We start from the raw sequence: 24,855 nt of genomic DNA, 5'->3' as shown, positions 1-24,855 counted from the left end.
CATGAACCAAATCTTTAACCGCTATGCCATGAAATATATACTAACTAAAAAATAACTTTTTTTTAATTAAAAATGAGACGAAGGTATGATGGGAGAAACAAGGAAGGGTAAAAGGAATTAACCTGTACATTCAAAAGTCTGTCCACCAAGTTTACAGAATCAAAGGCTCAGAAGCAGGCATATGACCACAGCTAAGGACGTCACCACCAGAAGGCAGAGCTCATCCTGCTGTGGGTAGGAGACCAGGAAAAGAACTCCTACTTGTCACAGTGTTTGGAACGCTGGCAGCCATTTTGAGACATCATACTTACCAGAAAGCGTGAGAGTCCCAGCCTTGAAGGACAATGCTGCCATATTCTCACGCTGGTCCTGTAGGACTCCCTACCCACAGTCAGCCATAAACACTCTCCCTTTCCATGGCTTCCCTTCTTTCACACAGAGATGGAGCATTCTGTTATCTTTCTCTTCTTGTGTATAAGTCATCTTGTATGTATTCCTACAATAGCAACAGGGGAACTCTTGGGGACAAGTGGCAATCGGTTCCTACACCCTTAACCCATAAGGACTGTGTGACTCCTCATACTGGTTAGCAATGTGAGATATGGCAGTCGTTTGTCCCTTTCTATCACAAGAGAAAAATCCCAACAGGTGCAGGCTAACACCAGATGCTGCCACGGATAAACTGGATGCTGATTTGTGTATTACAGGGAAAACCCCTTAAGCCATGGGGGACAGACTTCGGGGCGGGGGACGGGGAGCAACAGTCTCTTAACAAACCTATTTAAGAACTTTTAAAAAATCTGTTCTTTCTCTTATCAGCAGACAGGCCCTTAATTTCCCACAGTCCACTGTTGTCTCCTTTTTCTATCTCCCCCTTTCCCTCTCCCACAAATGATTTATTTTGTGGCAAGTTCTCTTGAAACCTATCTTAAATAGAAGTGATATACTTAGATAGCTTTACAGTAAGGAAAGGAGCAAGCAGGGCGCCAACCCTGGAGTTCCAACTTCACAGGAATAAAATCAACCAAAAGACCCCAGAAGGATGTAAAACTTAAGAAAACTGCTGTAAGCTCCACAATGTACACAATAATAAAACATAGTAATCTTTCTTATTTTTCTTGTTTGGGGTTTTGTTGCTATTACTATTGTTTTTGTTTGGTTTTGAAACAGGGTCTCACTGAGAAAACCCGGCTGGCCCAAACTCACAGGGACCCGCCTACCTCGGCTTCGGGAGAGCTCAGATTAAAGGTGTGTGCCAGTACACACAGCAAATGACTTCATTTTGTAAGTAGTTTGTATAATCATTAAGATAAAGAGTAAAGGAATTCAGCCAGCGTTCAGGTTTGACAGTCTTTGGTATTTCCTGTTTTCTACTAAAGAGTCTGGGGAAGACTGGGGTGGGGCAGGTGGTCCATGAGGAAAGTGCTTTCTATGCATGTGTGAGGGCTTGCCTTGAGTCCCCAGAACCCATCAAAAAGTAGCGTGTGCTCCAGCACCTCTGGGTAGGAATGGGGACAGGCAGATCCCATGGGGAGGGCTGACCAGCCAGTATCGCTCAAACACCAAGCTTCAGGTCCAGAGAGCTTGTCTCAAAATGTAGGGTTTGGGGGAAGATAACCCTCATCAACCTCTGGCTTCCACACACACACACAGCTAATAAGCACACACACATGTACATGCATACACACACATGAATGAATACAGTACACACACACATAGCTAGTAAGCACACACACATGTACATGCATACACACACATGAATGAATACAGTACACACACACATAGCTAATAAGCACACACACATGTACATGCATACACACACATGAATGGATACAGTACACACACACACATAGCTAATAAGCACACACACATGTACATGCATACACACACATGAATGGATACAGTACACACACACATAGCTAATAAGCACACACACATGTACATGCATACACACACATGAATGGATACAGTACACACACACATAGCTAATAAGCACACACACATGTACATGCATACACACACATGAATGGATACAGTAAACACACACACAGCTAATAAGCACACACACATATACATGCATACACACACATGAATGGATACAGTACACACACACACACACAGCTAATGAGCACACACACATGTACATGCATACACACACATGAATGGATACAGTACACACACACACACACAGCTAATAAGCACACACACATATACATGCATACACACACATGAATGGATACAGTACACACACACATCTTGGCAAAATCAAACACATCAAACTGAAGTTTGAATAACAAGGGAGCCAATGACTCAAGACAACAAGGAATATTTCATAGACTGGTGAAAGATTCGAAGATCAGATTGCCAATGAGAGCATTAGTTCAGAATGAAATTAAACCTCACTCAAAATGTCTTAAGACTATGTAAACACTGAAAGACAAAGATTTGTCCATTTTAGAAGCAACAAATTCCCACGGAAGGGTAAACTTAGTGCTAAGCCACCTGTCCTTTGAGGCACTCATAATACATTCAACAGATGAATGTCCTGTGTTCCTATAAAGAGACGGGAATATTTTTATTGGATATTTTCTTTATTTACATTTCAAATGCTTTCCCCTTTCCAGGTCTCCCCACTTTGGAAATCTCCTATTACATCCCTCCTCCCCCTGCCTTTATGAGGGTACTCACTCCCCCACCCACCTACCCACTCTTGCCTTCCCATCCTGGCATTCCCCTACACTGAGGCATTGAACCCCCTCAGGCCCAATAGCCACTCCTCCCACTAATGTCCAACAAGGCCATCCTCTGCCACATATGCAGCTGGAGCCACGGGTCCCTCCATGTGTATACTCTTTGGTTGGTGGTCGAGGGGGCGGGGTGCCTGGCCAGTTGACACTGTTGCTACCCCATGGGGCTGCAAACCTCCTCAGCTCCTTCAGTCCCTTCTCCAACTCCTCCATCGGGGACCCTGGTGCTCAGTCCAATGGTTGGCTGCAACCTTCCACCTCTGTATTTGTCAGGCTCTGGCAGAGCCTTTCAGGAGATGGCCACATCAGGCTCCTGTCAGCAAGCACTTCCAGGCTTCCACAATAGGGTCCAGGTTGGCGACTGCTCCACACTTTGTCTCCATATTTTCTCCTACGAGTATTGTGTTTGAGATGGGAATATTGTTGAGTCTAAAACACCCTTTCAAATGAGACCTCAACCTCAGAAGGCGGTGGCGTAGGAGGATGGGGGACCTCTTACCACCACGCAACCCTTGGCAGAATACTTGGGTTTTGTTTATTCCGTAGCCACATAATGAACACAACGCGGCACCACAAAACTAGACTACTAAGCTGGGCAGTGGTGGCGCACACCTTTAATCCCAGCACTTGGGAGGCAGAGGCAGGAGGATCTCTGAGTTCGAGGCCAGCCTAGTTTACAGAGTGAGTTCCAGGACAGCCAGGGCTACACAGAGAAACCCTATCTTGGAAAAAAACAAACAAACAAAAAAAGAAAGAAAGAAAGAAAGAAAGAAAGAAAGAAAGAAAGAAAGAAAGAAAGAAAGAAAGAAAAACCTAGACTACTACCCTCCTGTTAGCATGAAAGCAACAGTTTTTCTTCCTAAAACAATTTAGAGACAAAGGAGGACAACTCAGTTGAACTGGGTACCATCTTTTGTATCTGGAATGTTGATGTATCTAGTTGGCAGCTGGAGGCAGTCACAGATAAGCAGCTTGCCTGCTTCACTCATTCACAAACTGCACACACACAAGTCTACCACCCCACAAAGGAATGCATGCCTTGTGCAAAAGGACAGGGGGTAACCCTTTTTTGGCAAGATATTTGATTCTATGACAGCTCCCTTAAACTTAGGAAAAATATAGTTTTGAATTAGATATACCTAAAACTTTTAAAATAAAAATTTTCCTTGAAGCAGTTAGATAAGTTATAAACATATTTTTAAAACTAAGTCTGTTGGTATTCTGTCTGGACTCCACCCCCACAGTTACCTGGCAACAGCCAGGTATGCTCCTCCCCACGGTTACCTGGCAAGAGCCAGGTAGGCCTGGCCCACTATAAAAGGGGCTGCTTGGACCCTCCTCCCTCTCTCTCTTACTCCTGCTTCTCTCCCTTGCCTCTTGCCCCCTTGCTCCCCCTCTCTCCCCATTCCCTTCCCCCCACCCCCACGTGGTCATGGCCAACCTCAACTTCTCTACTCTCTCCTTCTCTCTGCCTTTCTCTGCCTCTGCTACTCTCTTAACTCCCCATACCCTAAATAAACTCTGTTCCATGCTATACCGGTGTGTATCTGGTCCCTCGGGGAGAAGAGATGCCTTGGCATGGGCCCACTGAGGCACCCCCTTCCCCCACACCCCACCAGAACATATTCTTATAGCTCTTTCTCTTTTTATGATGACAACAAAGTTAATATTAGTATTTATGGCATATAGCATTCTTCATAAAACATTCTCACACTTAACAGAATAGTTTTTTTGTTTTTTATTTTTGTGGTCCTACAGATCCTAGAATTACTTTTTAAAAATAGTCTGGAGTAAACAAATGGAAATTATTTTATGAGCAAAATTATTTTATAAATACTTTAAAACTTATAAGCAAAACCAAAATGGAAACCTAAGATCTTTTTTGTTTATTTAGCTTAAATACAAAGTGTCATCAATTCTCTTGGGCTTTTCTTAAAAGGAATATCCTGGCTACAGAGAATCTTTTAGTACAAAATTCTATGCAAACCCCAAGATCACCCCACACTTTTTTTTTTTTAAGATTTATTTATTATTATATGTAAGTACACTGTAGCTGTCTTCAGACACACCAGAAGAGGGAGTCAGATCTTGTTAAGGATGGTTGTGAGCCACCATGTGGTTGCTGGAATTTGAACTGTGGACCTTCGGAAGAGCAGTCGGGTGCTCTTACCCACTGAGCCATCTCACCAGCCCCAACCCTGCACTTTCACATCACTGACCACTTTGATGAGACTCAGTGAAACAAGAGAGATTCCACTGTACTTATTACTATGGTAGTTCATCTTTCTTAGCTTCTATTTAACCAGTAATGAATGTCTGGACCTTGGCTTACCTCAATGAATTCTTTGCAGACGTTTACATATAAGATATGCCCCAGAAAACAAGATATAATTAGAAATATATTTCAAATGCATTAAATATTCCTAACCATCTTAAATTCGGCTGAAATGAATAAAAAGATACATAAGCCAATAGTTGGTCAGTTTGAGTAAGATGCAAATGCTGTGGCAGACAAGTGCACTGTGAGATTCCCGTGCCAGCCGGGCTGCAGCCTTAGTGAGACTGCATAAAAGGGAGTGTAATGGCCACGCTTAGGCTTTCGCATCGCCATCGCCGCCGCCGCCACAGGATTTATCATTTGCCAAGTATTAGCACTTGTCACGATTTAACTCACTTCACTCTCACAACAGTAGGAGAGGTTAACAGTAACATCGTAGAATTCAATGTTTTTTGGAAAGCACATGATCTTTTTCATTGAATTTACTTAAAAAGGAGCTACCCAGACACAGCCTCCATAAGCCCTTGGAACTCTCACATAGGAAAAAATTTCAGGTAGATTTGCTCAGCTCCTCTAAAGACAAACTTAGCCTGACCTCTAGGTAAAGTATCAAAGTTTCCGGGAGCCATAAAATAATACACATCAATTAATCATCATCATCCACTGAGCCAAACATTGGAAAAGAATGTCAAGAAGTTACCCTGTAATTACTGTGTGGCTCCTTCAGAATCCATTTGACATAATCACTCCCTGACAGCTGCAAGAGGGGAAATGGTCCATTGCTTCTCCCACCAGTCCCCTCTTCTGAGAGCCAGGGGCATCGCTTTCAGCACTTCCTGATCTGCCAAATGTTTATGAGGAAGTGTGTGGGGTGCCTTCCTAATCAGCGCTCCAGAGACCTGTCAGGGGTTGAGGGTTTCCAATCAGAGCTGTGGACTCAGGAGAGTCACAGGCAGGGGACGGGCAACAGGGTTATTATTACCAGTGCTCAGGGTGGAAAATCACTCGAGTACAAGAGGAGAGAGTATCTGGTTTTATCTAAAAGACCACTTTTAGATTTTTTTAGAACATTTCCCTCCCTTTGGTCTGACATTACATTTCCATTTTCAAAGAGAAGCCCTCGGTGTTCGCTGCATTGTAATATGCTCAGCATTCTCATTTGCCCGCGTGTGGGGCAAGGGTTATTGTCAACTGACTCCTCCATGTAAACCAGGCACGGTGTTAAAGTCCAACAGAACCCTACTGACAAGCAGAGCATCTCATTTCCATCCATGGTTTTTCCCCACCCAGGACCACAGCTGGATTTTTTTGCCTACACCTGAGCTGCCTCAGACTAGCCAAGGTTTTCTCTGCCAGTGGAGCACAGCCTTTTGACAGCTCGTTTCCGAGATGTGAATCTGGTCTCAGATCCCTCCTATACTCCTCCCATGGGCCTGACATCATACAGCAGCTCCCAACTTCGTAGGAGAAGAGTTTCTCTGGTTTCATAACTGTCCTCCTGGTTTTCCCCGGGGGCATCCACCAGAAGAACGGCCGAAGCCAGCACCACAATATGATGAGCCTAAGACCCCAGTACCTCAGCCACAGAGTGTGGGGCATGCCTAGACAAGATTTCTTCAAGACCATCCTACTGTGTGGAATTGGAGCTTTGTATTGCACAAAGAATACCTGTGTCTGTATCATGGATTTTTCAATTTTTCCCATCAGGAAGATCTGAGTGGGGTCTCTGATACAGCATGATTGGGAAAGTCTACAGCATTGATAAAAATGTCATTGGTGCGGAATCTTATGCCTCTGGGCAGGGGCAGGGGGAGGGGCAGGGGGAGGGGCAGGGGAGGGGGAGGGGGAGGGGGAGGGGGAGGGGGGCAATAGAACCAGAGAGTCAATATTGTAATAAATAAGATACTGGCAAGTGATTTTGTCCCTCTAACAAGGACAAAAAGAGGAAAGAGCCACTTAATACACATGTTTTGATACCTAGAACTGGGTCAAAATACAAATGATATTTAATTTTCTCAGTTTCTGAGGTTTTTCTTAATAATTAATACAAATATATCTCACTTCTCAAATTAGGATGGAAACTTAAAGTAGGGAAAGAATCACTCAACCCAAAACCCAAAGATAATTTTTTAAAAGTGTGGATATGGATGTGCAGCCTGGCTGCGCCAAGGACATTAGTCAACCTCAGGTGCCATTTCCCGCAGCTGTCCACCTTGTGTTTTAAGGCAGAATCTCTCACTGGCCTGAAGAACACCAAGCTGACTAGCCAGCCAGCAGCCTCCGAAAGCAGGCTCCTCTCTATCCAGGCAGCTGGGGAGCCCCACACCTGGCCATTTATGTGCCTTCTGGGATGTGCCTTTGGTCCCTCAGCTTTATCTCTACTTTACTGAGCTATCTCACCAACCTCATCTCTCAAAAAATGATTATGATCACTTCTATTTAGAAAAATTATATATATATATATATCTTTGGATATTGGGTTGAGTGATTCTTCCCTTACTTTAAGTTTCCATCCTAATTTGAGAAGTGAGATATATTACTTTGTATTAAATATATATATTTAAATGTGGGGTGGGGAGATCTTTCACTAAAAAGGAGTAGGTAACCATGTTGACTTAAGTTATTATCTTTCTCATTCTTGTCCCTAACAACCCCACTACATTACTGAAAAATAAATTTGCATCTGATGTCTTAAAGTAACTTTATAATACTACTGCACTACAACACTGCTATCATCAAACCTTATTCTGGTACAAAGGCCACAGTCCTCACACCACTCCTACTTCACCATTAGCTTACAACTCTTCCCCTAATGTCCTGTAATTTACCCTGTTTACTGCCCTGCTGCTGGATAGGCTACACTTGCCACCCAATGAGTTTATTCCACTGGCCATTTACGTTTAACTACAGAGCCAATGTATTTGAAGAAAATAATCTCCCAGAAAATCCAGCACAGGGGGGAAAAAAAAAGACTTATTTATCCAGCATTTTGTACCATGAATTGAAGCTTTATGGCAAAGAGTAAGCAATAAACAAAAACACCTCAGGGGCCTGGGAGGAGCAATGTAACCAATTACGTTTAATTAAATCAAAGGATGGGAGCCCCAGGGTTGAATGAGCTGAAGAACAAATTTGCATTAACACCTAGCAGCCAAGCAAGTAGCTCTGGGTCTAGCCTGCAAGTCCAATTGTTGCCATCTATTCTCTGCACTGAAGGGGGCCATTAGCTAAATTCCTAGGCATTGTTCCTCCACTGATGAGAGAGTGAGTTCTCAACCCCTCACTCCATCACACATGGAAATTGCCCACTAAAATAAACAGCTTCCCTGAAAGCTCAGAAACAAACATTAGCGCCTGACTTCAGTTTGCAATTTAGTGCAAACTTCAGGGTCACCAAAGGAGACAAAAGGAAAATGAACAGTGTGACTTGAGGTCCAAACCACGGGTGATGGGATCCTCCGTGTGCACTGCTTCTCTGGTAGCACTAGGCTATTCCCTGGGTACCACTGAATTCCTCTGTTCTAGATGGAATACTTTGGTCTCATCCTCATAAAGAGCCACAGCAGAATCAGTCTTCTCTTGGGGTTCTCAATGTGTAGAGCTTTCCCCTGGTAACTAGCTACTTTTATTATTCAGAGAATTTGGGCTTAATATACATAATTCATAGGGGTACCTATTGTAACACCTATTTAACAAAACCTTAGTAATGAGAGGCTAACTAATTATGGTAAACTAATGCTTATTCTAATATTGATAACTGTTAGATCTAATTCTTTTGTCTTGGGCACTCTTTTATTCTTTTGAGTCATCACAGTCAAAACAAAAGCAAAACCAAAAAAAGAAAAAAAATTTGAAAGGGAAACCCAATAAAACATTATTAGTGTTAGCCCCGAGATTCACCAGAGACAAACCAATTCCACCATTTTGGGCCAAATTTGAAGCAAGCTTTATTAAATATTAAATAACCGACCCAGAGATGGACTTTGGTCAGGACCATTCCCTGGAATTTCCCAGCTGAATGGCCAACAGACACAAGTTACAGGGGTTATAGGCTACCTACTTTCCCATGAGGCTTCATTATTGTTTAAGAACTACAACTCCCAGCATTCCAGGAAGTTAACCTGGTCCTTGGGCAGGTTGGGCTTATAGGTTAACTTTTGAGCTTTACAATAATAACAAATAATGAGGAACTAAATCCATGTGGTAATAAAACACAGGCCAAGAAAGGGACAGAGATATCAGGCTAGCTAAGGCTACTTCACACCAAAAATTTAAAACTACTACTAGACTATAACATGTATCTAGAATTACTATTTTTAATCTGAATTAGCACTCTATGATCATTATTTATTCATAAGACACCAAAGAGGTTTTTAGTCTTGCTCTTGTTTAATTAAATCTCCTGATTAAGCCAGACATCATGAAATACCTCAATATTCTCAGTACATGGGAGGTTAAGTTAAATGGATCTTGAGTTTGAACACCCAACCTGGGTTACCCAGTGTGATGGTTTGTATATGCTTGGCCCAGGGAATGGCACTGTTAGGAGATATAGCCTTGTTAGAGTAGGTGTGTCACTGTGGGCATTGGCTTAAGACCCTCATCCTAGCTATCTGGAAGTCAGTATTTTGCTAGCAGCCTTCAGATGAAGATGTAGAACTCTCAGCTCTTCCTGCATCATGCCTGCCTGGACACTGCCATGATGATAACGGACTAAACCTCTGAACCTGTAAGCCAGCCCCAATTAAAAGTCCTTTATAAGACTTGCATTGGTCATGGTGTCTGTTCACGGCAGTAAAACCCAAAGACATCCAATATCAACACAAAAACTACAGCTCTCATCTAAAGGAATTAGAGATACTAAGTTCCAGAGCAACTTTAAGTGACCATGGTCCTTAAACACAGATTTAGATTACCTGAAAAAGTTAATGTTCCATTGCACAAGCATTTCACAAAGTTTTTGTGATTTTACAAAACACAGAAAGTCCTAAATCAAGGCAGATTTAAAATACACTGGTGGGTACAACAGAAAGGCAGAGTCAGCAAGAAGGGGGAAGCTCTTCTGCAGGCCCAGCACTATCTGATGGCCCTCCTAAAGGGACGTTAACCAGCTGGAGCATCTCCAGCATGGCTCTGGCAGGCCCTCCTCCCCTTCTCTTCCGTGCCCTCTGCCCAGCTAAACAACATTAGATTACATTCCTAAATCCAGCCCAGACTAGAACAGGAAATCAATGGGGAAGGCATTAAGGAAGCAGTAATAGGAGCCAAAGAGAAGGCTCAGTGGTGAAGAGCACAGACTGCTCTTGCAGAGGCCAGAGCCCCATCCCAGCATCCACACCCAAGTGCTCACAGCCACCTGCATCTCCAGCTCCCAGGGAATGTCTCTGGGCTCTGCTGGCCTCTGCATCCACATGTGAGTGCTGCACACACATCTATTCCCCCACCCCACAAACAATTTTTAAGTTCTTAAATCTTTTAAAAGAAATCAAGACTTGGGAAAAAAATTAAGAAATAAGTATAGCATAGAAATTGTAAAAAACAAGTTGTATAAGAAAGAAGATATAATTATATGGAGCAAATCATGTGAAAGGATTGGAAAATAAAGTAGTATAAAAGAAATGCAAGTAATTACATAATCTCGTTTGGCTTTATAGTAAATATGCCTTAACTGGTCGAGTAATTTCTATGGTAATGATTTATTAAAATATAATTCATTATGCTACGCTCTCTGGTCGAGTCAACTGGACAAGCCGAAAGGCTTAAAAGTCACTCATGAGGCAAAAGAGTTTCAAGGAAGCTCTCCTCCTGGAGGCTAGTGTTCTCTACCCATACATTAATTTTTCATTCCCGAGTTCCAGTACTACTCTAGTCTAGAGTATGGATCCACGTGCTCTCTTTCAGTATTTTCCTATAAGTGCTCTGACATGGCTAAAGCCTTCCACCAGTGTTCCAACAGTCCAAGGGCATCCTTGACCAAGATCAAGGGTTTAGAATTCAGCAAGATTGTAAAAGCTAAGTCACTCCCTTACACGGGAATTTACCATCGCTTAGGAAGAAGGAAGTTTCAGACCAAAGGAGAAACCAGAATAGATACTATAGCAGAGTTACACCCATACACATATTTACAATGGCCTAAGGGGAAGGTGGACTATACAAGAGACTAAAATAGGAACTATGGCAAGGACGCGAAGCCCTTGACCCTGGCTTCTAAGATTAGTAAATTTTAGGTGGAGCCCTTGTTGATCCCAGCTGTTATCAATGTATTCTATCCTGGGTGGTTCCCGTTAGACCTTTTGTGTTTGCATTCCTCTGTTTTATGTAAGATTCCAGTTACCTCAATTGTACCTTGCAAATATGTCACCCAACTTCCTTATTGTCCTCTGCATAAAAAGTCTGATGCTCAGTTGTAAAATTACATTCAGATTCCACACAAACTCTCCTGCGTGTGTGTCTGTCTGTCATTCATCCATGCTTTGCCCACCCGCGTCGAGAGACCCCGTTCCACGCAGACACAGGGACCCAGAAGGTCTGCGGCATCATTATAAGTATATAAGTAATAATCTATCAGAGATCCTGGGTAGTAGCCATTAAACTAAAACCAATTAATCAAGAAATGCTAGGTAAGATTTTTTTTTTTTTTTTTTTTTTTTTTTGTGTTTCGAGACAGGGTTTCTCTGTATAGCCCTGGCTGTCCTGGAACTCACTCTGTAGACCAGGCTGGCCTCGAACCCAGAAATCCGTCTGCCTCTGCCTCCCAAGTGCTGGGATTAAAGACGTGCGCCACCGCTCCTGGCAAGAATATTTTTTAAGAAACAGGAAAATAATCATCAAAATAAATAATTAAGAAAGTCAAATGAAATTTGACCTCTAAGAAGCAGAAAGAATAAGAAAAGTACTACTGACTTCATTATAACCCCTTCAAATATTTTATTTTAACCAGTGCTGTTTTATTTTTAAACTAAGATATTACTAAGTTTCAAACATGTAAGAAACACAAAGATGAATTAAAATGTTTCAGAATGACAACTATGGTCACAGAAATTGATTTTAAATGGTATTTCTGTAACAACAACAAAAACAGGAGGTGACTTGAAACTGGCATTTGAATTTCTATTCGAATTAAGTGTCTTGGGAGCACATATATGTGCCCATTCTTGTGGATGTGTACATGTGGAAACTCTAGGTTAACACAGGATGTCTTTCTAGACAGTTCTCTACATTACTCAACTTGGAGTTTACTGATTGGTTAAGCTGACTAGCCAATGGGTTCCATGGACCCACTTGTCTCCACCCCCCAACAATGAGGTTACAGACATATTTGTACAGCAGGCACTTTACTATCTGAACCACCTCCCCATCTACCAGACCCTTAAAGAAGCCTTGGTGTGTGTGTGTGTGGTATGTATATGTGTGTATATAATATCTATATGTGTATAAACATACATATACATGATTTTTTTACTTTTAGGGTAATTCTGTTAAAACTAGAATAGGCAGTAGAAAAATATTATCATTCCTCTTCCAGAATATCAAACCAGCATCACTTACGGCGCCTGCATTACTCTGCAGGTTAGGGATACTGAGTAAAGATGAGAAAGAAGCACTAAATGTATAATGGACATCCTCACACTGTGGTGGTTTCTCACACTGTGGTAATGTGAATGTTCGTGGCCCAGGGAGTGACACTATTAGGAGGTGTGGCCATATTGGAGTTGTTGCTGTGGGGGTGGGCTTTGAGGTCCTCCTGCTAGCTACCTGGAAGCCAGTCTTCTCCTATTTGCCTTTGGAAGAAGATGTAGAACTCTCAGCTTCTCCAGCGCTAAGCCTGCCTGCACATTGCCATGCTTACTTCATTGACGATAATGGACTGAACCTCTGAACCTGTAAGCCAGCCCCAATTAAATGTTGTCCTTTATAAGGGTTGCCTTGGTCATGGCATCTCTTCACAGCAATAGAAACCTTAATTAAGGCACACATGATTGCATACTGATTCTGAAAACAATTCACTTTACCATGAAAGAAATAAAATAAAGCCATAGACTGATAGCCCAGGAAATATACAGATGCTATGTATTCTTCCATCAAAAAGGAGTTGACCTCTTACAAAAGCTGAATTGAAGACTCCATTACAGTGTCATCTGGGAAACAATGCTTTGTGAGAGTAAAACACTGACTACCAGCTAAAATGTATGCTGCAGATCAACAACCAACATAGAGCGTTTGTTTTCCAACAGCCAGTATACGTAACTCTGGCAACCAAAAGATGAATGGCAGGGTAGCTTCCTACAGTATACTGAACGGTACCATGCCCCAACCCCCAGCCCACACCAAACTCTGAGGGCTAGAAATGCATAAGATATCTTAGCACCTTCTACCAAATGAGCACCAGGTTGAGGGCCTTGAGTCTTGAGGAAGAGAGCTGAAGCAAAAAATGAAGTGACAAATGACTATAGAAAGGGGAACAAGCGTCTCAAGGTCAGGGTGATCGGCAAATGCGGGCTGACCTTGGCAGAAGTTCCAGAACCCGGTCCACTAGTTCCTGTGCATTTCCTAACCACACCTCTCCTCTCCCCTACAGATTTAGGAATTTGTCCAGTACTCTGTACATTCCATTTTGACTAAAATTAGTATCCATTTCTATTATTTTGTAATCAAAAACTTGACAAGGAATAGAAATGATCAAAAGTCAGAGACAAGAGACCTTTAAATCTCTTTAAATCTTTAAATCTCAAGAGCATGTTCTATGAATCAGGACTCACATGCTTTAAGTTGGATCTTGTTTTGTTAGCAGAAGAAAATAAGAATGCCTTAAGAGAAAAACAAGTGTTTAAAAGCAAAGAAAAACAAGTGTTTTTACCTTCAATAAGTCTGTTATGAATATTAAATTACAAAACTTTAATTATAAACAGCAGGATCATTGTTCGCCCATCTTTAGCATCCTTGATATGTTTTAATTGTCTTCTTTTCTTTGTACTATCTCTTTGAGTAGCAACGTCACCTTTTAATTTTTTATACAACACCTTCCCCAAAAAATGAAGTTAGAGTTATTAAAATATTTACATATTTCTAGAAAGGAATTCTTGGTTCAGATGGCATTACCATTTTATGACTGCAGTTTTTACATTAAAGGTTTTTTGTTTTGTTTTGTTTTTTTAATCTCTGAACAAAATCTAGATCTTAGCAAACAGGAAAATGCAGGGCTGGGTCTGCTGCACCTGGGTGCTGTGTGAGCTAAGCATGGAGACACGAGGACAGGCACAGAGGGCTGCTTGTTCTCGCTCATGGGTTTAACCTGAGGATGCTTCCATTCCAGCCAGAGCAACAAGGAGTGGGGATGCTGTTCCTGCTGAGAAATATGCATGGGAACCATGTGACGAAACATCAATTATTAGTGTAAGTAAGGGACAAAGAACAAAGGGGCCCCTGCCTCTTATAGGTGACATCCTGGGTGTCATTGCAGCAACTTAAAGCCAACCAACAAAAATAAATAAAAGTTCTTTACATTCATATATTTAGGTTTTTAAACAAAGAACTTTTGGTAAGTCTATAAACAGGAGCCTGTTGTAAAACGTCCTATAAAGCGCTACAGGAAGGCCACAATGGCTTCTGTTCTGTCCCCTCCCACTCGCCTTCTTTCTTCCATATTTGGTCTCACAGTGACAGCAGCAGATCTACTCCCACACTCATCAAGAAATATTTCCTTAGGCCATTCTGCCCTGCAAGGGTTCAAGAAAATGCACCACAGATCAAGAAAAACAGTTGATGACTTCCTTTGTGACTAAAGACTTAATACTCTCTGCCTTTGTGGTCCTCTGGACCACTGTGATGGGAAGTGATTAGCAATGATAATGAGGTGACCGTTAATCTCTTAGACAACTAAAGAGAAGAGGAAAGAATGAAAGGGGAAACTTTACACAAGATACCAGAGAGGGTAGAGAAAGCTCACCCTGGCAGGATGCAAGCTGTACAGTAAATGGCAGTCTGTCCCAAAAGGCAGGCCAAAGCACAGGCCCCACGGAGCCTGTGTTTTAAATACATAATTAAGTGATTTGAGGTGCAAATTGTGCATACTATCCTCAGGGACCTACACTTACCCTAACTGCTCTCAGATTTTGTATATCCAGAGTCCATCTCTTACAACTGAGCCTAAAGAATCATGACAACAATAATATTAAGTATAAACCTATCTGAGGCTTTATGAATTAACATATACAAGAATTATACACAAAATGACTTGTCGTGTTTTTTATTCCATATAACTGGATAGGACCTTTGGAAATTTTCAAAGCACAAGTCGGGGACTTAAATAACATTGTATCATTATCAAACTCATCTTAGACTTACCATTAATAAGTCTTTATACATGTGCCAGGTGTAATACTACACACCTTTATTCCCAGCACCTAAGAGCAGCAGGCAGGCAGATCTCTGTGAGTTCAAGGCCAGCCTGGTCTATATGGTGAGATCCAAGACAACCACGACTACATCGAGAGAGCATGTCTTTGGGAAAAAATTAAATTTAAGAACATAAATCTTTAGTCAGTCTATGGTGGTGCACACCAGATTCCAGAAAGATGTTAGGGATGGCAAAGAGGAGTACGCATCTAATAATATAAGACCATTTCGTTCAATTTACAAGATAACTTGTCTGGCTTCACTTCTAGCTCACTATATGGAAAACTGTGGGTCACATGCATCTTTCAGAGGACTCTTTGGTAAGCCTGGGACATTTCCCACATCGTGAATTCCTTCTTTCCAGAATGAAATCAAGAATGCCCAGTCTTAGCCAATCAAGTCCTGCAGGTGAGCCATTTATTGCCGGGCAAAGGTGAGGCCCTTGTCCCTGGGGTGCACTGTTCTACTGAGTGTAAGGGAAGGACTTCGTTATTTTAGAGGCAGCCATGTGAGAGCATTTAGTACTTACTGAGCACAGACTGGGTTCAGTGCTGAGCAGGAACAGCAACAAGACATCTGTCAGAGCTACTTTCCAGATGTTACAGGCAGTGTGCCTGATCATCTTCCCTAAATCTAACCTTCTGGCTCAACAAAAACTTCAAGAGTCTCAAAACCGTAATACATTTCCTTCTGTAAAACAGAGTATGTGCAGTTGATTATCCTAGTGATCCCTAGCAGATTCACATAGAAGGACCCTTCCCTGGCTACGGGCAACCTCTATGAACCAAACATATTACTACCTAGCTTTCAGCACACAGCTAGGCCCGAACTGAGCTGCAGACTATAACATAGAAATTCCCAGCGCACACTCCAACTTCCCTCTCGGTGAGTGTCTTCTTGTACTGTAGAAGCGTGAAACCCACAGCTACTTTCCCAGGTTGCATTGCAATGCACCTAAAGTACTAGGAGTGAATTAGGCTACATCCCTCAGATGTACACACATGAGATCTGAGGTGTAAATAAAAGCCAATGCTGCATCTACTAGAGAACCCAGTGATGGATGGACAGTGTGTTCAGGGGGTCTGGGAAAGCTTACCAATGTTCTAGCATTAACTACAAAAGCAGTGTCCAGACCCTCAAGTCAACATTTCCAGGGGTGCCCTTCTGACTCCTCATTATGAAGGTAGAGGGGGTGGTGAGGAGCCCGTGGGTGGAGGGACAGCAGGAAGCTGGGGATGACAGTCATCCTTCCCTAGGGCTCCAGAATGGGTGCTCACCTATGTACATCTTCACCTCACACCCTTGGGAATGGGTGCTCACCTATCTACATCTTCATCTCACACCCTTGGGAATGGGTGCTCACCTATATACATCTTCACCTCACACCCTTGGGAATGGGTGCTCACCTATATACATCTTCATCTCACACCCTTGGGAATGGGTGCTCACCTATCTACATCTTCATCTCACACCCTTGGGACCTGGGTCAGATTTCTGACTTGGAGAAGAATAATGATACATTTATGCCATTTAAACACACCGTTTGTGATAACTTTTATGTCAGCCATAAAAAATCAGTACAAATACTAACTGCACAACTGCGGCAATATTTAGAATACCAGAAAGTCAAAAAAGTTAAACAGCAATCAAAAGGAAGAGAATCTAATTAAGAAATGGTTAATAATGTAATACTATGCGGCCACTAAAAGGATGAACAAGAAGTATGATAGGTTGATATGCCAAGATCTTTTAATATGCTAGAGAAAATGAGAGCACAGGCTAATTAATGCATGGTATGACCCACTCTGCCTTTCAATTTTATGTTTATATGCTTATAAATGTATTTTGAAAGTCTACAAGGGGACTAGTAAGATGGTTCAGTAAAGAAAGACACTTGCTACCAAGCCTGATAACCTGAGTTCCATCCCCAGTACCCAAGGATGGAAAGGGAGAATGGACTCTCACAGTTGTCCTCCAACTCACACACACATGTTGTGACATGCCTACACGTCTGCACCTTTGTACACACACACACACACCCCAGATAAATAGAACATGGATGGACGGATGGATGGATGGATGGATGGATGGATGGATGGATAGATGTAAAATTTTAACATAAAGATACATTTGTAGATGGTCCATTCTTTCATCACAGCTCCAAACTTTGTCTCTGTAACTCCTTCCATGGGTGTTTTGTTCCCAATTCTAAGAAGGGGGAACAGTGTCCACACTTTGGTCTTCATTCTTCTTGAGTTTCATGCATTTAGCAAATTGTATCTTATATCTTGGGTATCCTAAGTTTTGGGCTAATATCCACTTATCAGTGAGTACATATTGTGTGAGTTCCTTTGTGATTGTGTTACCTCACTCAGGATGATGCCCTCCAGGTCCATCCATTTGCCTAGGAATTTAACAGGGATCCACCCCATAATCAGCTTCCAAACGCTGACACCATTGCATACACTAGCAAGATTTTGCTGCAAGGACCCTGATATAGCTGTCTCTTGTGAGACTAGGCCGGGGCCTAGCAAACACAGAAGTGGATGCTCACAGTCAGCTATTGGATGGATCACAGGGCCCCCAATGGAGGAGCTAGAGAAAGTACCCAAGGAGCTAAAGGGATCTGCAACCCTATAGGTGGAACAACATTATGAACTAACCAGTACCCCGGAGCTCTTGACTCTAGCTGCATATGTATCAAAAGATAGTCGGCCATCACTGGAAAGAGAGGCCTATTGGACACACAAACTTTATATGCCCCAGTACAGGGGAATGCCAGGGACAAAAAAATGGGAATGGGTGGGTAGGGAAGTGGGGGGGAGGGTATGGGGGACTTTTGGGATAGCATTGGAAATGTAATTGAGGAAAATACGTAATTTAAAAAAATTAAAAAATAAAAAATAAAAAAATAAAATAAATACATTTGTAAGTCTGTCAGGAGAGCTGAGGAGAGAGCTCTGTGGGGATCATGCTTGCCACGCAAGCACGGGCGCTTGAGTCCTAGCCCCCAAACTAACACGTAAAACAAGTGCAGAGGCACTCACCATGTATTCCCAGTGCTGTGGTGAAGCAGGGGGAGCAGGAGGAGCAGCAGGTAGAGACAGGGATTCCCAGAAGTTCACAGATCAGCCAGGCACATGCAGCAGTGAATAACAGAGATGCTGTCCCAAACCAAGTGGGCAGTGAGAACCCACAACTGAGGTTGTGTCTGCCCTACACACACACGCACACACACACACACACACACACACACACACACACAGGGCACACCACCACCCCACTGCCCACACACATATACAAATGTGCACAAACACATTTACATATCACACACACACACTGCACGAGACAAGCACTTTTCTATAAGTTTTCTTCAAAAATAACACAACACACAATGAACTGGAATGTCTGCTGACAAGTAAGTGGATACGCAGAGGGTCTATCCATGCAGTGATCTCACTGGGGACTTACAAGGAACAGATGCACACATCATAGATATGTCTCCAGACCACTCCATAAGAAGGAAACAATGCAGGTAAAACCTCTACTTACAAAACACTAGAAAATTCCAACCAAATGTATAGTGGCTGATTAAAGAACTGGGGATTGGCTTGGAAACAGCTCAGAGGAACCTCTGAGGGAGATAGACTGCTCTAGTAAAATACACAAGGGTGTAAAAATGTCAACTCATCAAAATCGACACATTTATTTACACAATTACACAATTATCAAATTAACCCTAAACAAATTACATTTTAAAACATTTTTAAAACTATATCATATATATCACATATGTAATTTTTCAGTGATTTATAATTTGTTCTGTTAAGACAAAAGGCTAAAAATATTCTTCTATTAAGATAGTCCAGTCCCTCTTTCTTCAAACACATGGGCACTCAAAAGATATCCATTAGCATTGAATTCTGTAGATATATGCTTATTATGTTCTAAATAATAAATTCACTAAAACCCTACTATACTTCATGGATTGATACTATTTGGTAAAGCATTTGGTTAACTGAAACAATTATCAACGTCTTGAAAAGACTTTTGAATAATATTAGTTCACATTTAGACTGACAGGAGAAGAATCAAAGCTACAACCATTTACTAAACTATTATGTGAGGCTTAGCCTGCGCTAGTAGCAATTTCCCTTTAAAAACAATATTTGAATTTAAAACATAAAACAGTATTATGAGTCTCAGCATGAGTCAATGTGTAGGGGTTAGAAATGAAGTACTGAATATATGTATAAGGAGATGCAAAATACTTTGAAAAGGAATACTATGGTTTCTAGCACACTTCCCACCCAGGGATTTCAATTTCCATTCTATGGCAGCCACTTGAAGAAACGTGGGATCATTGTTTTCTCAGAATTGAAGACTTTAAACATATAATTCCTCCTCTAAACTGTGATTTCATTATAGATTTCATACATATGCATACACACACAATTTGCTCCCTCTGTTTACATTAGAAATTCATAAAAGTCACACAAAGTTACCAATTTAAAAGGCAAAGAAAAAGACTCAAAGGGAGTATAGCCACTAATTTATTTGTATGATGCTCTAATCTGTATTAACATCATAATCTGGAGAGAGGAAATTAATTAACAGAGGACTGGAAAGATCCATTTGTAAGTACAAATTACCATGAAAAACAATCCAATGCCTAGTGAGTGTTTTACAAAACAACAGAAGAATCTTCTTATAGAGAATTAACCGTGAGGCTATAGAGAAGAAATTTTAAAATAAAAGTTCATAGGCTAAATAGATACTGAGCGGTCAGCAGCACTTGCGGCTCTTGCAGAGGACCCCTGTTCAATTCCCAGCCCACAACCGTCTGCAACTCCAGTTCCAGGGGAACTAACGCTGTCCTCCGGTCCCAGTCACACACCTGACACACGTACTCCCATGCAGGCAAATGTTCATACACATAAAGTAAAAGTAAGTCTTTAAAGTGGGTGGTGGAGCTTTAAACACACTTGGTTAATTTCTTTTTATTTTGTCTCATAAAACATGAACCAGGCATAAGATGTGCATGGATGCCAATATGTACGCCCAGGAGTGCTACGTGCAAAGTGCTGTCTTCACATCTCAAATTCTATTTTCTCAAATAAAAGAAATATTTTACAAGATTAAGCAATCCCATTCATGCTTTTAGAAACTAATTACTGAGAGTAACAGTTAACCTCTGAGATTCAATAATCAAGGTCATGTATTCAAAAATGAGATTTCTATTAGTAAGTTGTATGACTTCAATAGTAAAATCTCAGCCAAATGTTGCTATTTTAGAATTACCAATTCTTTCTCCCTTTTTTTTAAGTTTAATTTTATAAGGAGCTGAAGAGATAGCTCATTGGCTAAGAGCACACACTTGGGTAGTTCCCTTCCCAGCATGCACATCTGGACCCTATGCCCTCTTTTGCCTCTGTGCGCTTACACACACATGCCCACACAGAGACACACAACTAGAAACAAAATAAACTCTTTTAAAATTTAATATTATACAAAATGAGTATAGGTACTTTTCTGTTGCTAATTAGAGAACACCATGGCCCCAAGGGACGGATGGGGAAAAGGGTGCATTGTGCTTACAGTTCCGAGGGTAGGGTCCGTCAGGGCACGGAGGCGTGACAGCAAGCGGCAGGCATGGCGTCCGTCTGGAGTGGGAAACTAAGAACTTATCTCTGACCACAAGCACAAAGCAAGGAGAGTAAATGGTTCAACAGTTAAGGATGAGGCTATCTGACCTCAAAGCTGGCTCCCAAGATGCCCTGCTTCCAGCAAGGGTGCCCTGCTAGCCTCCCCCAGACAACGCCACCAACTAGGAACTAAGTGTTCAAACACGGGAGACATTTCTCATTCAAACTACAAAAGTGTAAACATTTTATTTGAAAAAGTAAGTTTCATTTCCTGGAAATGAGCTAAAAATCAGTAGCCCATCTATGGACATAAAGTTTTATTTGTTTTTGTTTGTTTGTTTGTTTGAGTTTACATTTAGAGAGTGAGTGTGTGTGTGTGTGTGTGTGTGTGTGTGTGTGTGTGTGTGTGTTTGTGTGTGTGTGTGTGTGTACCCACATGCTTGCCATGGCACTCCTACGAAAGCCAGGAAGAAATCTGTGGAGTTGGTTCTTTCCTCCCACCACGTGGACTCTGGGAGTTGAACTTAGGAAGTTAAGCTTGCTGGCAAGCACCTTTACTGGCCGATGACCCTGGATGGGTTTGTCTACAGTTGCGTGGCTTTTCAGACAAGGCTCAACTGGAGCTCACTATCCAACCAAGGATGACCTTTAACTCAATACCCCTCCCTCCCTCCAAGTCCTGAGAGTCTAGGCAAGTGCCACCACATAGGGATACACTTTTAAAAACTCATCTTAAGTCCAGTGGTTTACCATAACTCACCGGTGAGTTCCCTTGGCTCCCCAGTCCCTTTTTTATTCATAAATTTATTTCTCCTATCCTTTTGCACTAGTCTTCTGACATATTAAGGAATTTATAACAGACACACTGCTTTGAGTAAATTAGAATATTTCATTTAGGTGAAATGACAGACGTCTAAGTGTTCCTGTGAACAGACTTGGAACTTCAGGATTGATTTGAATTCTCAATGTTAAGACCTCACACGTTTCACACTGGTGTAACAGTTTCACGCTTTTATAAAGCCTTACAAACTATGAGCAAAAATACTGCTAGCTTTTAAGAAGCCATGTTAAAATGGCAGTAAGATGAAAAGGTGAGTTTTCCAAAGGACAAAGTGGTCGGGTTTTTTAACATTTAATGGTTGTGGTATTCCCCTGACCTCGCTTATATAACTCCACCTTTAAGATGCCATACACCTACTTAAAAGACAGATTATATGCTCTGGGTCGGATAAATAGCAGTTTTGCAGCTTTTTTTTTAAGTCTCAATTTTCAGTGATCAACTAAAATTGATTCAGTGATTGCTAAAATGTCAAAATAACTTGGGGCGCCTGAGAACTGATTTGCAGGAAAACCCACACGTCTCACTTCAGACCGGAGGGGATGGCGACTTTGGAGCAGAGTAACTCAGCATTACCCATCCCGTGTTCAGCTTGGGCTGGACAGGACTCTCTTCTACTTCCTAAAAAGATTTAGAATTATTTACAGCCTTAAAGTAAAGCCAGCTGGCACTAGAGCAGATTGAGCTAGGTCCCAGTTTATTCAGTAATAGTTCAGTGGTTGGGCTAAATAAGTCCTAGAGAAGCCGTATTCAGTCCAAGTCTTTAAGCATATCCAAGCTATCCCATGAGCTAATTTAGGTTATATTACATAATTCTATGTCTCGTCTTCTCTCTTCCTTCTTTCTCTCTATTCTTACACAACAATTATTACCATGCTTATCTCCTTTCCTCATTACATGTTAATGTCCACAAAATATCGAAGCTGCCTTTTTACCCATCTCAGTGTGTCCAAATTGGTTCTGTTAAACAGGGGTTAATAGACACGGGAACCCTTGTGGAGTCAAATATTTCCTGGGCAGCAGGAACCATTTTAGACACTGTTTTAAGTACAGCACAGAGAAGCCTGCTGCTCTAAGTTTCCTTTAAGGGAAACAAAAATAAAAAAGCAGGTATTAAACAAGAAAGCAACAACAAGGAACAAATGTCATCAAGTGGGGCCACCCATCTGAAGAATTAAAAAAACAAAAGAAACAGCAAATTAAACATCCTGGGCCAGCCATGTACTTGAAAAAAAGAGTTTTTAAAAAAGATTTCTGCATAGCTATGCTTTAATTATAAAAACTTGAAAATAAACAATGAATCAGTATTACCATCTAATCCACAAGTTCCAATTAAACTTCTGATTTTCCTTTATGGGTCCAAAATACATGATAACTTGGCTATCATGTCTACATCCTGGGAGAGCTGGGTTTTTAAATACTTATTGATTGATAGATTGATTGATTGATTGATTGATTTCATGTATGTATATTGGTAGTACACTGTTGCTGTCTTCAGACACACCAGAAGAGGGCATCGAATCTCCATTACAGATGGATGTGAGCCACTATGTGGTTGCTGAGAATTGAACTCAGGACCTCTGGAAGAGCAGTCAGTGCTCTTAACCGCTGAGCCATCTCTCCAGCCCTCTGGGAGAGTTCTTTATTCTTTTCCCTGTCTTCCAAGATCATAATATATCTGAAGAACAAGAGGTCAGTTATTACCCCCAGCCTGACCTTCCTTGTGATTTACGCTTTGGGAAAGGGATATCACAAGGACAGCATCTATAGAAAGCACAAGATCTTATTTTGAACTACTTTGTAAGATGGTATCTGCAGTGATTTCCTGTTGTGTAGTTAATCATAAGTGTATGGCATTTGGGGCTGAAGAGATAACTCCTTCTGCAGAGGTCCTGAGTTTAATTTCCAGCAACCACACAGTGGCTCACAACCATCTATAATGGGATTTGATGCCCTCTTTTGTCATGAGATGTACATGCAGGTGGAGCACTCATCTAGATAGATAGATAGATAGATAGATAGATAGATAGATAGATAGATAGATAGATAGATTTTTTTAAAGGCACATTACATCAAGTTGTAAGTTGTTAATTGGTATTTTGTGGCTACTTTGAAATTAGTACCCTGTTTCTCATCAAAATTTTCCCTACTGTTTTAGTATTATTGGTAGTTCGCTCCTCAATCAGCTGTTAATATGATGATTAATAAATACACTTTTCTAAAGTTATTATTCCTTCTAGACCAGTGGTTCTCAAGGGAGTGCAGGCAGTTCTGTAACCATTCCTCTTCCAAAGGACATCTGGCAATGGCTGATGACATCTTCGGGTCTCACAAATGGAAGTGAAGTGGAAGATGGAGGGAGGGGAGACCTGCTACTGACGTTGGGTATGTAGCAGGTACGACCGTTGCTACAGTTGTAAAGACTAGTCCATGACCTCAAGACCCACTTATTCTAAAACCATCCCATCCAAAATATCACTAGTGCTGAGGTTCTATTATATAGAGCCTGTTCTTTAAAAATGACAGTCTAAGATACTAAATTTTATGTTTTATTTTATATTTCATACTTTATTATATTTTAAAATGTTTAAATATTTTTATATTTTATATTTCATAATATATATTTATATTTCATATGTATATATATGTATAGACTTACAGAGTCTTATTTTATCCAAAAGATTACAAGTTTTTCATCGTTTATTTTGATACTCATTTTCTCAACAAGTTTAACTTAGTCAACATTAACACCTTCAAGCCAGCCTTTCAGGTTTATATCCATCCCTTTGGGTAAATTCTTTATTTTATGACCTATAATGCCCAGTCCTGAAGTTAGCTATTTCTCCAAAGAGTTTTGGTTCTTTTTTTTTTTTAACTGAAAGATGATATTTAGAATCTAATATCCAGGTCCCCCAACAACAGGAGCAGGTGATGTCCCTGAATCTGTGGATC

The 24,855-nt window shown here is 41.3% G+C and overlaps 1 protein-coding gene across 4 annotated transcripts in view; it reads right to left on the bottom strand.

The window, feature by feature from the left end:
- Camkmt (calmodulin-lysine N-methyltransferase) overlaps window positions 1-24,855 on the bottom strand; it is a 368,029-nt gene that overhangs the window by 300,903 nt on the left and 42,271 nt on the right. The gene's annotated exons all lie outside the window — the stretch shown is intronic.

Source organism: Mus musculus, chromosome 17 (genome assembly GCF_000001635.26).
Source record: "Mus musculus strain C57BL/6J chromosome 17, GRCm38.p6 C57BL/6J".
NCBI lineage: Eukaryota > Metazoa > Chordata > Mammalia > Rodentia > Muridae > Mus > Mus musculus.
The sequence above is the reverse complement of the archived record's forward strand: the minus strand, read 5'-3'. Positions and strand labels throughout refer to the sequence as shown.